The following is a 13659-nucleotide window of genomic DNA, read 5'->3' as shown; positions in this document are numbered from 1 at the left end:
TGCATTTTTAGACTGTTTCTTGTTTTAACATCTTAACGTTATCAAAGATTTCTGCACTGATCCAAAGCTCCTAAACCATTTTCAAATTAGCCAACTCGAACACCAATATGGAGATGAATAAATATCCACATTATGTTCATCAGTGGTTCTGGCTGGCTTTTGACCCATTGCCTAAACTCTGTATTTCCATAAGCCTCCTTAGGTCTTCCTAGTCTAATTCCATTGAAGTTATCATGGGTAGGATGCCCCTGCATTTCATTTTTAGTGGTGGCATGTCCATAAGAACAATTGTTCCAGGGTTAGTATAATTTGGTTCTCTGTAACATCCCCGTCCCTCTCTGCTGCAAATGACAGATGTATGTATGTCACAAAAGTCCATTTTTTAGTGAAATATCTGAAAGAAATAGCTTTCTTATCATCTGCTGATGAAAAGAACAAATGGACTTAAAAAGTTGTTATCCTAGTTTTGTGTGTTTCTAAGGGCTTATGGTCTGACCTTTTGACTTGACTCAAAAGTAAGCCTCATCACACACAAGGAGATTACTTGTGTAATTACAGGGCTATTACTTATTTTCAAATTTCACATTCTGGCAAGACATCAAGTCTAGTTGATAGAACTTTTCCTAGAATTTTGGATTGAGTCCTAGAACTGCTTTAAATTGTCTACTAGTTTCTCTTCTCACTATCCACTATGCTAAATATCAAAGGTAAATAAAAAGATTTTGCAGTGTGTGATTGTTTATTTTCTGTGTGCTGTCTTTGTAATTTTATTTAATATTTTTTCATTTTCAAAGGAGATCAGAGAACACCAAGTCGTTTCCATTTGCAATATGTATAATATTAAACTATTACAGATAATGCAAAGTGTTCTGAATTATTACTTTGGTTCTCTTGGTAAGGCAAATATTCAGTACAGCTTATTTTCATACTTCTGTCAATTATATTTTGTATGATTTATATAAATTAGAGCACATTTAATGTAAGCTAGGTCTGATTTGGAGAATGCATGCAAGCCTGACATCATAATTATACGTGCCCTGCAATATGTTATTATCATTAGAGTATCTACTCCCCCTTTCTTAAACAATTCCTGCTTAAAACAACCATTTTTGAGGGTAGCAAGGCTATGCAATGTTTTAAGCAAAATACACTTCCTTGATGACCAGGAATTCAACATATAACAGCAGAAAAAAAGATAAGACAACTGCTAAACTAATTCTAGTTTCCCTGGAAAATTAAGCTTTCTTTTATGTCCCATTGTCTCCTTCAAACTGACTGCTCCAGGCTTTTCTGATTGTGATTTGATGTTTGGGGTTTTTCCAGTTCCTTTGTTCTATGAGAAACTGAAGTATTCAGTAGCTCTTAGACATGATCTGACTTTCAGCTTCCCAAGTGTAGAAAAATAATGGAAGATTGGTGAGGAACATTGTGAACACGTTCAAGTGGCTTGCAGCTGGGGTGTCAAAACCCACACACATCATACTAATCATTGTTTAGCCTTGTGTGTCGAACAACATCAGTGCTTAGATAACACAGGCCTGTGATAGATTTAGAGGCACCCTGTTGAACATGCTTGAGATTCCTGCCCTGCTGTGGGAAAGATCAAATGATGATAAATTACACCTACACACATCCCTGATGTACAAGTGAAAAGAGCAGGTTTGGTGATTCCCTAGCACACACCGAGCTCCCTGGTGCCTGCATCCCTGCTTGTGGGCCTCCTCCTGGCTGCTGCTTGGGGGATGCCCCCACTGGTAAGTGCTGTGGTTTAACCACAGCCAGCAGCCAAGCACCGCACAGCCACTCGCTCGCTCCTCCACCAGTAGGATCAGGGAGAGTATTAGAAGGATAAAAGCTAGAAAAATGCTTTGCCTTTAACAAAACCAGATTTTCTCTGCATTTCATCCACGGTTTTGTGGTTGTTCCTGTGTCCTGCCTCAGCTGGCTCACACACCAAGAGAATACCAACAGTAGAGAACTCAGGGGAAGGTAAAAACACCACAGGATTCACACCACAGACTAAAGTTGAGTACTGAACATTGTGAACGGGCTACTGACTTAACTGTAGAATTGTAATAAATTGGCAGAAACCAGCAATTTGCCAAACAGGGGCCTGCAGGGGCAACTCAAGTGTTCCTGCCCAAACTCCCGTGGGAGCGTGGTCCTCACCACTCAGCCTGCCACCACTCCTCTGTTGCTGGGGTAGCAGTTCTCCAAGGATGGCTGGACCCATAACCTGTGGATTGATATTCAATGTGTACAATAGAGGAAACCAGCTTTTTCTGCTAGTTCTGGACCTCTGTACCATGAGGAGTATACAGCATATCTTTGGGGGACTCTGTGGCACAGTGACACTCTTTAATGTTTGATCTACTGTTATGCAGCTGAAAAAATCCAGCATAACCTCCTGAGTATGCTTTCACTTTGTGAAAAAAGACATGCAAATGAACAGCTTGGATAGGGATTTCTTCTTTTTTTTTTTTTTTTTTAACATTGGGCTATATACGAGTATGTTTTTGTTTGCTGCCATGGCTGCTAATTTCTTAACCTCAGTTAAACCCCTGTTACTAGGGTCACACAGATGCAAGTGAGGGGAGAAAAGAAAGAGTACAAAGTCTGTGGCACTATGCCTCAGCTAATGTAATCGAATACTTCAGCAATCAATAGTCATCTGCCTTGTCAGTGTCACAACACCACAAGGTTATAACAGGGCAATTCTCTTTGATGCCTCTCCTAAAAGCAGTTGTTTTCTTAGGAGGAAAAAGAAAAAAGTTATACTTAAGACCATAAGAGCAATTAGAAAATCAGGGGTCAGATCCAGGCTGGTGGGAAGCAGGCAGCTGTGGGCTGTGTGAGTATTTCACAATAAAAACTTTACTGGGTAAAATGCATAAAGAGATATGGGCAGAAGGGGGCAAAGATCTCACCCCCCAGGTGAGCACCCTAGCCATTAGGTTAGCTAAGGTATTCACTCCTTTACCCAGGGAATCTCTAGCCTGTTTTCTGTGAAAAAATGTAACAGATTCAACAGGATGATTTGTATGACACCCTGACAGTGCCCTTATAGCTAAAGTGCTCTCTTAGCTGAGGAAAGATTCAATTTCAACATGGGATTGAAGGCCCTGAGGAAGAAGAGGTTACTGAGTCCAGTCTCTCCCTCAACCCAAGGGACAACTCTAACCTTGTGGTTGTTCTGTAAAGAGCAAGGAGTACATCCCGGGGGACATGTAAGTCTATCATAGATTAGGCATATCAAGGAGCTTAAATGCACAGATTTTTTTGACCCAAATGAGCTCTGCATTGGGCTAGTCAGGTGCCTCTGCAGAGTGATTTTGGGATTATGAGCAAGACATAGCCAGCTGAGCAAGGGCAGGTGGCTCCTAATCCAGCAGGAGGTATTTTGGCTGAACAGATCTAGGCAGTGAAAACGTTTTACAGTTTCCATGCTAAAAGAAATCTTAACTGATTGGCCATCTTGGAGGTGGCATGATGACCTTACTAATGAAACAAGACACCTTGTCAGAAAACAAGACAGTTTTACATTTCTGAAACCATGCTGGCCACAGCTGTTGATCACCAACCTGAATTCATCCACAGAGAAACTACTCCAGATAAGCTTTTGCTGGATGTTAAGGGTCATGTAAAACTACCCTGGGCAAATCATCTGCCTCCAGCAAACTGAACCAGCCCCTTTGCAGCAACATAAGCAGGAGGCAGCAGCGGCCACACTTGAAGGCAGCAGTGGTAGGGTTGGAGGGGGGTTCTCAGGGCTTAGGACCTTGCCCCTGTGAGTTGCAGCACGCTGGTGATTTTCTTGAGGTTGAAGTTCAGCCTGGGACTGCTTGACAGAATGAAGCTAAAACCATCCTAGCCAAATTTTTAAAGGAAGTAGCTGCCACAATACTGTGTGGGGACTTGAGGAGCTCCCAATGGCAGAGGGAGAGGACATCCTGGTCTATGGACCTGATAGGCTGAGGGTCAAAGCTGCATGCAAAGTGCTGCTCTTCTCAGTAAAAATTACAGCACTTTTGGGTTCAAGAAGAAGCAGAACTGTAGGAACCCAGTAAAAGAGCTTACTTCAGGCAGCCACTCTTCCACTTGTGAACAGTGGTTTTGAATAAAGATTTTCAAGCCCTGCCTAAAGTTCTTCAATTTTACTTTAGAAACTTCAGAATAAACTTTATTTACATGATGAGACCTTTCCTGAAAGTTTCTGATCTAATAAAAAAGGAAGCAAAAAGAAAAGTCATGGGACAATTTTTCTGAAAGCATGAAATGAATTTTAGTGATAACTATACCTTACTTGGTGACAGAGTGCTTCAGAAGCTGTTGTTCATCATCTTCTCATAAACAGAGAGCTGTAGCAGCATAATTAGTTTTTTGTCATTTATGAAATGCACAGAGTGCTACAGTTGCATATCAGCAGGCTGAAGACAGGGTCAAGATCTCCTGATGCCCCTGCTCATTGCAGGGGATTGGACTGTATGACCTGTAAAGGTCCCTTCCAACCCATACTATTCTATGATTCTATGATTCTATGATTCTATGATTCTATGATTCTATGATCTGCTCTCATTTACACCACCAGGTCCACACAGTTAAACAGCAAACAGACAAGGCTTGATCATAATTATGCCTAGCTGCATATAGGAGGTTTGGTGGTAAAAGCAGTCATTGCCTCCTAATAACCTTAGAAATAAATAATAAAAAGGTTACATACTATTAAATGGACTGCTATCAGTGTAAATACCCAGCTTGCTAACTGTTGTTGACTTTGTTTTCTGCCAAGACAGACAACTCTGTGGGACACATTTCAAATCAAATGATCTTCAGCGGCCCACGTGTCATGAGAGAGAGGTCACTTCAGAACAATTCACTAAAAAGCCACAGATTTTTTAAATGAAAAGTTAATTTTACTTAATTCAACTATAAATAAGATACTGCAGACCCCAATTATCTTTTTAAGGATAACAGTAATTTCTGAAATTTGTCTCACCAGATAGCAGGATCCTATAGAGATTTTGAAGGATTAAAACATTTTGACTGACTCAATCACTCTTGTTTTGAGAACTCTTCAGTGTGATGGGCTATGTAATTATTTCTCAGTAACATTTGGAAGGGGACTAGATATCTTTCAGCCCCCAGTAACTGCAGACTTGAGACACACAAACATCCACAAAAAGGTCATTAAATAGCATAGGCTGGAAAAAGTCAAGCTACAGATCACATCACCCTTGGTATGGCAAGAGGTCCACTTTACCTAGGGGTATGGTAAACAGGAGTGGAGCTTCCTCGGGATCTGTGTAAGGCTCCTAAGTAATGGATTTGCTCTCAGAGGTGTTCAACCTGCAAGTGGTCAGCACATTCCAAGAGAACAACTGGCTTTCTGTCAGGTTCTGGAGGGCTTTGGGAGGCCTCTGTCCTCCTGTTAGCTGCAGGTAAGCACCCTGTGTGGAGTGCTGGCTGGTGGGAGTACAGGGACAGTCCTTGCTGCTGCCCCTGTGGTGTGCCTGTGTCTGTGCCAGCTGTGCCATGGCCAGTCTCACCTCTCACTGTTTATAGAGAGAAAAGTGCCAGATCCCCATCTCATCTTGGCCTGTGCTCCAGACATCTGAATTCTGAAGGTAAACCAGAGCCTGCAAGGGAATTGCAGACAGATATGAACATTTTGTGCCTGTGAAATCTCTGTTCCTCATCCCCCCGAGCTTGCATGGCTGGTTTGAAGCACAGGGTGAGGAACATTGGCCAAAGGGTTGCATCAGCAGGCAAGAGGGGAACTGGGTCTTTCTGACCTGCAGTGACCTCAGTTCTGCTCCCTTCTTTAAAGATAATTGCTCCTTACAGAGGCAAAGACTTCCTCTCTGCTTTATGCAGCATTTCAGCTCCACTGCTCTGCCCAAGTAAGCAAAGCCTCGGGAAAAGCAAACAGTCAAGGGGGGGGCTTTCTAAAAATATACCCTCCACATTGAACTGACTCATTTCATGGCTATTTTATTTCTTTGATATAAGATCTTGGAACAAGAAATAATATCCTTATGAGGATTAAAAGCCAATGTTAAAAACAACAGGGGAGTCCATTAACAATGCAAGGAATAGTCAATTACATGAGTTCTGTTCACTGTGCCTCATACTCTTGGTACATTAGCTTCTTTAGATTCATTATTTAGACACAGGAGACCTGGCTAAACAACTGTTGTCCATTGAAGTTCCACGTCTGCAGTTAGAAGAGCTTCTCCTGTGTCTGTGAAGAGACTATAGTCAGAGGACTTTTCCTGAAATCTGGTGATATGATAAAGCACTAGAAATTCTGTGAATATGCAGAAACCATAGCCAGAGTCTCGGGGTGCTGGATGCAGATATACAGAGATGCACCACACTGCAGTGGTATCTGCAGATGGGTGACATGAGGTTCCCCCTGGAGGAACAGAAATGCCAAAAGGTAGTTGCCAGGCTGCAATTCAGAAGACTCCAGCTACCTGCTAGGGCTCCATGTATACAGAGCAAGGGCTGTAGGGCCAGCCCCATGTTGCCCCATGAGTGGTTTCTAAAGCTAACTGGTGGCACAAATTACACACTTATTCCCTGGCCTTCCCTGATAAGAATGTTTTTACTATTGTTATCTATTTTATTGATATTATTTCCACACAGATCAGGACTTGTTATAAGAATTGTACAAACACAGAACAAAACCACCATGCTTCTCCCAAGGATGTCATAATCTAAGGAAAAGACAAGGTGAAACCAAACCATCTAGAAGAGGGCAAGGAAACAATGAGGCAGCGTTGCCAGCATGTCAGCTAGTGGTCTGAAGAGACCAACAGGTTGGTTAAAGTCAAGTTTATTACTGACACCAAAGCATCTTGATCTGGTCAGATCTAAAACATGAGAACTAGATAGTTTATACCAGATGGCAGATAGGTGGGGATTAAGCTATGAAGCTCCTTGGTAGTGGAAAAAAAAAAAAAAAGCATAGTTTATCTGTTACTATAAAGGATAAAGGGCAAGGTAGCAAGAAAGAAGGGATGACAGCATAGATAAATGCCCTTTGCAGCAAAAATATGAATGGATGTAGCAGGAGAGGAGAACACTGGAAAATTGCTACAGTGCAAGGAGGAAACACGTGGGTGAATGTTTTATTAGGAGAATGGCTAAGAAAGGCTATATCCTATCAGCAGTTATGCAGAAGCCAAGACAACATTTGAAGAGAAGTACCACTGACAATGACAGAGATTACTGATGGGTGACCAAGGGTGAGGATGAGGTACTGATTTTGAGTCTTGACCCAACTAAAGACATTGGGAAACAGTGTCACTTGATTAAAGCAGATATAATTCAATTGGGGAAGCCAGAACAGCACTTAAAAGCAGTGCTCCAGAATGTAATTTTTAATGTGCATTCAGCAAGTTGTGAAGCAAGAAAGGAACATGACATGAACACTACTGAAGCAAGCTTGCATTAGGTAACACAAGAGTGAGAGAGAACAAAAGGTTAAGGGAAGGAGTGACAGACAGGGTGACTCTCAGGAGATAGGATGGAATCAGAAGACGAGGAGGAGATCTCTGTAAGAGCACGTTTTTGTGGAAACCATGAAGCTCAATTTCCAGAGTAGACCTCAGACAGACCCTATTCCAAACAGTTACTTTGTAAATAAAATACAACAGACTGAATCCACATGCAAGCACTATGCAAATATTTGCCACCACTGTGATCAAAGATATTAGGTGATAATGTTCAGCCTTGAAAACTGGCCTTGAACAGCATCCAAGGTGTTCCACTACTACAGCTATTGATAAAGATCAGTACATCAAACTGCACCATCAGTCAGCCTTGACCCTTTGTGCAGAGGACTACCAGTGAAACCATACAGAGTATAATGTGTCTGGAGCCTACCAAATAAAACACATGTGCAACTATCAGCAGCACCATAGAGCCATGATTACAATTTATATATTCTCAAAAACATTCTGGGTAACAAGAAGTAACTACGGAAACTAAGGTACTAAGGTAACTAAGGATTTTTACTGATTTTTATGCTTATCTGGGGAATAATCCTAATAATTTTGAGGCAGGTATTTTGCATAACTTAATAGCCTTTACTTCAAGTTCTTAGTTTCAGTGTAATACAGATTTTTGTAATGAATATATGGTAAGAATACAAATGGGTGCCACGTATCTAGATGAAAATATCTTATAGTCTGAAAAATAAAATATCAGGTTGTGCCACCAAAGACTGTAGGAAAATAAAATTTTAAAAAAAGTTCGAAGTCCTATTTTGAGAGTGACAGACAGACAGACAAAGTGAGAGCCAGATCACAGGTGTCCATACATGAATTAGGTTTCAAAACTCATATAGCCAGTGGAGATCTGGTCAGCATATACAGGCAGCTGAACACCAGCAGCTGCCAAAACAGGTGTGACTACTTTAGGGTAAGCCAAATAAATCTCTAAAATGAAACGATGGCATTAACAAGGGGTTTGACTCATTTGTCCCCATACAGGTATCTAGAGACCTTTGAAATGCCCTGTAGTATCCCATGTTTCTCTAGACTCCCTTCATACAGACATACATCCCAAAAGTCAAGTGTCAAATCTGTTGACTTCATGATGTCTTTGGAGACTAAAAAGCTTCTGGGATCTGACTGTGGGACAGCAGCCTGATCAAGCCCTAAAACTCCACTGAATAGAATGGGAAGTGGGCACTTTGCTCATAAATAAATGCGTTCAGGTAGAAACCTACATTTAACTGCTCTAATCTTTGATATAAGTTCCATTCTCAGAGTTTTGAGGACTATCAAAGAAATGCAAGCTTTGAATTCAGTCTTGGTCATCTGCTTTCAAAAAAACAAAATTTGATTTCAACAGGAACAATAGCTTTTAAGAATATAAATAATAAAACTGTCCTGGAGACTGCTGTGCTTGATTGCACTCTGAGAGGAAATCCTGGAGAGAGAGTGTTCTTGGTTCAGGGATCATATCATGCAATTTTTACACAAGCCAACGGAGTCAAGACTGCACAGATTCGGAAAAACACTTTGGCCAACAACTTTTGTGGGAAAAAATGCACATTGTAGTCAACTGAAACAGTTATATAGGGCTGAAATTCTTGGATTGGAAATAAGCAAATTAATTATTTCCTTTCATTATATTCAAAATGACACATTTCTGATTTTCTTCCCATTTAAAAGGCTTTCATTTTGAAATTACTTCAAATTAAAGGACCAAAAGACGGAAAGCATAGCATTTTATTTAATTTGATCTATACTGGCTGTCACGGTCTGTTGGTTTGCTGAAAAATCTAATATATTTGACTTAGGTCAGATCTACTAAATGTTTATCATCTAATTCTTTCTGAAATGAATTATTTTCATAACTTCCCTAGTAACTAAAACTTCTGCTTTTCCATTTTAACCACAGGACTGTTACCTTTCTCCTCCCATGCACTCAGTTATTGAAATCTATGCAGACTCATATAACATTTACTTTTGAAAACATTTACCAGCCAATTCTTTGGAGTTCTTACACAGTAAAAGTTCCCCAACACACTTAGCACTAGTTTGCTTCCCATCTTGTCAACATCAACAGGAATTTAATCTCAAACTTTCACCACAGGAAGAGAAACCAATGTGTACTGCTCTTTAAAGTCTCCTCTATAACTTTTACTATAAGGGCAGAAAGTAACTGTATATTTCTATTAACTTGAAATTACAGAAGATACGTATCAGAGTAGATTGCAAGATTGATTTTCTATCTATTGCTGCATGCATAAATATGGAATATGGAAACTGAAGAGATGTTTCTGTCTGCTGACGTTAGATTTTGTTATGCAGCATCTCATGACTATCAGAGCAATAATGTTCAAATCAGTTGGTGAGATGCATCCTGCACAAACCATTTACAGTAAGCATTCAGGTGCAGGGCTGCATCTTTTCTGTTTACTTTAAAATATAACAGAGAAGACCTATCCCAATTCCTAATCACAAATCAAAGTCACTGACTGCTATTTATAATACTACATTTTTGTTTTATTTTTCTATTTATCCCAATAAGCTTCTACATATTTGCATTTGATGCTTCATGAGAATTTTGTTAATTTACTTGTTTATACAGAGAGTAAAAAAAAACAGTCTCTACTAAGAGAAGGTAAGAAAAGCCTGTCTCATTCGACTTATAGGTGTAAGTCAAATTTACTTCCATTGTTACTTCCCCCCAAATTTCAGAAAGAAATTACATTAATAATATCATTCAAAGAAATAATTTTAAAGAAACCAGAAGACAACTGGAAAACTCTTCTGTGAAAGAATTACTTTCTACCCTAAATGACAATCTCACTAATATACAATAGAAAATTCAGTCATATTAAACAAAATTTATAAAGACATGATTCTATGGGCAAAGGTTATGCTTTAGTCTTTGGGGTCATTCCCTTTCTTGACACCTATTCCCATAATCTTTGAAATAAGGTGAATGAAGTCCTTGTTTAAAGAGTTGTCACAGATGACAGTGGTCCAAATGGGTCCACAAACCTTCATCTTTTCATTTGTCATGTGCATCACATCTGGTTTGCCTCAGCCAGGCAATTCTTAGAATCACAGAACAGTTCAGGTTGGAAGGGACCTTGGAAGGTCACCTAGTCCAGACCCCGCTCTGCAATAAGCAGGGACATCTTCAACTTGATAAGGTTGTTCTGAGCCCAATCCAATCTGACCTTGAATGTTTCCATGGATGGGGCATCTGCCACCTCTCTGGGCATCTAGTTCCAGTGCCTCACTACCCTCATCATAAAAAACTTCTTTTTTGTATCTAGTCTAAAGCTGCCCAATTTCAGTTTAAAACCATATACCCTTGTCCTATTGCAACAGGCCCTGCTAAAAAGTCTGTCCCCATCTTTCTTACAGGCCCCCTTTAAGTTCTTAAAGGCTGCTCTAAGGTCTACCCAAAGCCCTCTCTTTTCCAGGCTGAACACCCCCAACTCTCTCAGACTGTCTTCACAGGAGAGGTGCTCCTGTTCTCTGTTTACTTTTGTGGCCCTTCTCTGAACTCCTTCCATGTTCCTGTGCTGAGGGCCCCACATCTGGTCAAAATCCTTCAGGAGACCAGAGCAGAGGTGCAGAATCACCTCTTCTTTTGATGCAGCCCAGGACAAGTTTGGCTTTCTGGGCTGCAAGCACACATTTTCTGGGTCATGTCCAGCCTTTCATTCACCAGTACCCCCAAGTCCTTTCCACAGAGCTGCCTCCCATCCGTTCTCCCCCAGCCTGTATTGATACCGGGCGTTGCCCTGATCCAGGTGCAGGACCTTGCACTTGGCCTTGTTTAACCTTCAAGGAACTGATGCATTGCTCATAGGAAGAAGATCATAAGCAGTGTCACTCTTGCTGCTCAAGATTTTTTTTGTTTGTTTGCCTTTTAACTTCCTTATCTCGACAGCCCGTCGGCTCACAGAACAAGAACAAATTCCTGCTGACTTCTACAACAATCCAGACTGTTCTGCTTTAGGACGCAGAGGAACAAAAAAAAAAAAAGGAAAGAGAAGAAACAACATAAAGGGGAAGTTCTCCCACAGCTAGGTTGCAATATCTGCAGTTTTTGGCATGTCACGGGTTGACAGATCAGCTGCAATGATGGCTAAAATCACATTACTGGGGTGAAACTGGGATGGCAATACTGCCAAAGTGCCCTAAACTTGGACTAAAGGTGATGATTGTCCACTTAGTCAAAAAAGTTAAAACAGATTCAAGGTCTTTGATATAAAAAATTTAGCTTAGCTATGGAAAAAATAAAAAAAAAGGAAGTGCAGGGCATAGAAAGCAGAATCCATTAGTGATGTTTGCATGAAATACAACAATCTTTCATTATTGAGTTGAAGAAGAGTTGTTTTCCTTTCTTCTGCTTTAGTATATGCCTTCCAAATAATTTCTTAAATACAGACAAAAATCTGGCTCTCAGAAAGAAGGTGAATTCTTGAGATACAAACTATTGTGATCAACCACCCAAGCAACTCATTACTCAAGCAGAAGCATTAGCTGCAGAAGACCAAATAAAATGGATGAGGTGAAACATAATAGATGAGACCCTGATAGTATAGAATGGAACTTCACTGTCAGAAGACTCCCTCAGTTTCAGCGACAGATGTTTGAGGCAAGAACAGAAAGAAATGAATGACAATTTTCAAAGGAGGGTAGCCACCTGCATGAGAAGTGCAGACCACAAGCTCTGTGGTGCTATGATAGCTGGAGTAAGAAGGCAATGTCTTTTATTGTCATATCTATTGAAGATTTTCTAGCAGAAATACTTGATATGAATTATAATCTATTCCTCCCTCAGAATGACAGGAGAAAGACAGGAGAAAAAAACTCCCCCTAATCATTTGCTATGACCATGACTATGATAGTATAGTTACAGATTTTTTTTCAACCCTGTCTTGCAGGAATTAAATATCCTTATAACTGCGGACAAGTTTTCTATAATAATGCTACTGCTACTGCACAAAATTTCAAGCTCTTCTGAATACATTACAGAAATCCCTATCACACTGTTACTCTATGGAAAGGAGACTAATTTGTTCATCTAGGAGTATCATGGAATCATAGAAATGCTTAGGTTGGAAGGTACCTTAAACATCATCTGGTTTCAACCCCCCTGCCACAGGCAGGAACACCTTCAACTAGACCAGGTTGCTCAGAGCCTCATCCAAACTGACCTTGAACACTTCTAGGGATGGGGCATCTACAGCTGCTCCGGGCAACCTGGCCCAGCGTCTCACCACCCTCACAGAACACAATTTTTTTCTAATATCCAATCTAAACCTCCTCTCTTTCAGTTTGAAGTGCCTCTTGTCCTGTCACTACATGCTCTTGTAAATAAATAGTCCCTCTGTTGGCTCCCTTCAGGTACTAGAAGGCTGCAATGAGGTCACCCCAAAGCCTTCTCTTCTCCAGGCTGAACAATTCACGTTCTCTTAGCCTTTCTTCATAGGAGAGGTGCTCCACCACTCTAATCATCTTGGTGGCAAGTCTGTTAGCAAAATGTAACTTTCTTTGTAATAATGATATCTCACTATTGTAACAGCATTTAATAAATACTTAGTTACTGTGCTTGTATGAAGACAGCAGCACTGTCTGAGCTTGGATATGCTACTATTCTAAGAAAATTCATATAACTAAATGCATGTTTGTTGCTGGCCTTGACTACGAGTAAAGGCCATTTGGAAATTGCTAACTCCAGGTCATCTCTACCTTCTCTGCTTGCGCAGTTGATTGGGTAATAATGCCCATACAGACAACTAAGGCAAACAGACCTTGCCAGGTTGACATGTTCTGATACTGCAATATCAGACCCAGCACTTGCCCAGGCACTGGGAGCTGGAATTGAAGAAGCAAGTAACACAGTCATGAACCTAATTTTTTATTGTTTCAAAGTTTTACTGCAGTAGGACCTAAAGATTGCAACTAGAACCAGGCAGCCACTATTTTTAGGAACTGCAGACACAATGAGAGACATGAAATCAGCCACAAAAACCCGTAGGATCTGAGCATCAAACCTACATTTAATTATTCTCATGTGTACCTACAGGCAAGCCAGTAGTCTCTAGGGAGTTGTTTAGGAAGACAGAACTTAAAGAGACTTTCTATACAAAATTAAAATAATGTTTAGATGAGT

This window comes from Lepidothrix coronata, unplaced genomic scaffold (assembly GCF_001604755.1).
Source record: "Lepidothrix coronata isolate B3197 unplaced genomic scaffold, Lepidothrix_coronata-1.0 Scaffold232, whole genome shotgun sequence".
NCBI lineage: Eukaryota > Metazoa > Chordata > Aves > Passeriformes > Pipridae > Lepidothrix > Lepidothrix coronata.
This window is presented reverse-complemented; position numbering follows the sequence as displayed.